General features: G+C 51.2%; 1 pseudogene; it reads left to right on the top strand.

The window, feature by feature from the left end:
* Positions 1–1712: 1712 nt before the first annotated feature.
* Positions 1713–2342, top strand: LOC112840319 (acyl-CoA-binding protein pseudogene; annotated as a pseudogene).
* Positions 2343–2700: the final 358 nt, after the last annotated feature.

Raw genomic sequence — 2700 nt, forward strand, 5'->3', positions numbered from 1 at the left:
GGGCTGTCAGAAGGGACATTCTCACCATTCTCATTGTGATCTTGCCTGCTGAGGCCCCCTTCTCTACTCAGCTCATGTAGGGCCTTGGACCTTTGTTAGCAGGACAGATTCTTCACTTCTATGCAGAGGAGGGCAGAGTGGGGGTTTCTCACCAGTGAGAAAGGCCCAACAGGCCTCTGCCCACCCTCCCCCGCAGCAAGCCAGACTCCTCTGGAAGCTGCCTTGACCACTATCACTCCGGACACCTGCTCTCAGGATTGATTGCAAGAGATCGAGGTGATGGATGGGGTGTGGTGACTCATCACTGTCGGGGTTGCCGAGGAGCTTCAGGGGACCTGCTAGCTCAGCCCCACTTGGTGTCTGGGAGCAGCCTGGGAGAGGCCACCAAGCTCCTATCTTCCAGGCTCTTTGTCCTGCATGCAGATAGGCATGGACTCAAAGGGGAAGAGCCTTGCTTGAGAAGTGACCATGATGGAAATAGAGCCCAATTCCAAGTCTGGCCGCTTCCCAGCGCCTACCTGCCTCTTGCCTGCCATCCGGCTCTGCCCACCAGCCCAGCCCTTCCCCTCCAACCCATCACAGTCATCAGTGGAAACTGCATCGGGGTGTGGCTCCCACGCCCTTCTTGTGAAACTGCAGGAAAACTGCTTGCTTAAGACTCAGTCCAGGCCGCAGGGGAAGGTTTCCCAGCCAGCCTCACCCAGCGCGGCCACTGCGGCGCTCCATGCGTCATCGTACCACTGGGCATCTCTGTGTTGTGTCAGGATTGGAGTTGCCTGATTGCTGGCCCTTCCTGCTACTCTGGGACTCCTCCCGAGCACACCCCGTCCTCCCTCCTCCTCTGGCTCTCCCCATCCCCGTCCTGCCTCCTCAGTGCATCCTCGGCCCCCAGAACAGGGACCTGTCTGAGGAGGACCACGGCATGGCTGGTTGGACACTAACCCCTCTTCCTGGGAGTGCACAACAATGGGTTTTAACGTCTAGGGTCCTTTTAAAACCCCAAATCTCAGCTAGTCATAGGAAAACGGGCTTGCCATCCTTAGTCACCAGGGAAAGGCACACGAAAATCATAATGGGATGTCACTATGCCCTTGCCAGAGTGGCCAACCCTGAAAGCACACAGGACACCAGGCACAGGCAAGGAAGTGGAGTCGCTGGAACCCTCATGGACCCCTGGTGGGGGCAGAAGTGGGCACAGCCACTTCGGAAGATGGCGTGGCTGTATCTGCAAATGCTTATCCCACTCCCAGGTACATGCCGAACAGAAACGAGTGTGGCGTGCCCCACAGTTACATACAAGAATGTTGTGGCAACTTTATTGATAATTGGCCGCAACTGGAAACGCTGATGACAGAATAGAAGTAATACACTGTAGCAGAATCACACAACGCAATGTTATACAGCAAGCAAAAAGACGCGTCATGGATGCATCTCACCGGCATCCTGTGGGGTGAAAGAAGCCAGATGCACAAGGAAATGTATACTTTGTATGATTCTATTCCCCTGAAGTTCCAAAATGGGGGTATTGTCTGGGAGGGGGCTTGAGAGAACATCTGTGTCTTGATCTGGGTGGCAGGGGGAGTGACATGGATGTATATGTGTGCAGCTGTACCCTTAAGATTGGTACACTCTGTTGTTTGTACAGTATTTCTTAATGAAAAAAAAGTACATGGGGGGCGCCTGGATGGCTCAGTCTGTTAAGCGGCTGCCTTTGGCTCAGGTCGTGATCCCGGGGTCCTGGGATTGAGCCCTGCATCGGGCTCCCTGTTCGGCAGGAGGCCTGCTTCTCCCTCTCTCCCACTCCCCCTGCTTGTGTTCCCGCTCTCGCTATGTCTCTCTCTGTCAAATAAATAAATAAAAAGCTTAAAAAAAAAAATACGTGGGCCTGCTCTTCACCGCTTCTGCGGGTTCTCCGGATCTTCACAACCCCGCCAGCATGTCTCAGGCTGAGCTTGACAAAGCTGCTGAGGATGTTAAGCACCTCAAGACCAAGCCAGCAGATGATGAGATGTTGTTCATCTATAGCCACAAACAAGCAACTGTAGGTGACAAAAACACAGAACGGCCTGGGCTGTTGGATCTCAAAGGCAAGGCCAAGTGGGATGCCTGGAATCATCTGTAAGGGACTTCCAAGGAAGATGCCATGAAAGCTTACGTCAACGAAGTCGAAGAACTAAAGAAAAAATATGGAATATAACAGACTGGATTTGGCTGCCAACATTGCATTTCATCTAAACTGATCTAATGCCTTGCTTTTCTAATACTGTGGATGACATGAAATAATGCAAATAGCCTGTTAACTTAGGTCCTGAAGACCGCACAGGACATGGCTCCAACAGAGTAGGGCCTGCCATGGTTACTGACCTGTGCTGAGTAGTTTTTATCTATAGATCTATTAAAAGCACATTTGTTACTTAAAAAAAAAAAATATGTGGGATGCCTGGGTGGCTCAGTCGGTTAAGCATCTGCCTTTGGCTCAGGTCATGATCCCAAAGTCCTGGGATCGAGCCTCACATTGGGCTCCCTGCTTGGTGGGGGCCTGCTTCTCCCTCTCCCTCTGCCCCCCGACCCCCGTTCTCTTTCTGTCTGTCTCTCAAATAAATAAATAAATAAATAAATAAATAAAATTTAAAAAAATATGTAAAGTTAAAAGCAACAAAGTACTAAAACCTTACACGGAATCCTGGTATGTAAAACAGA

The sequence above is a fragment of the Callorhinus ursinus genome, unplaced genomic scaffold (genome assembly GCF_003265705.2).
Source record: "Callorhinus ursinus isolate GAN/ISIS: 27379988/994484 unplaced genomic scaffold, GSC_fseal_2.0 scaffold19, whole genome shotgun sequence".
NCBI lineage: Eukaryota > Metazoa > Chordata > Mammalia > Carnivora > Otariidae > Callorhinus > Callorhinus ursinus.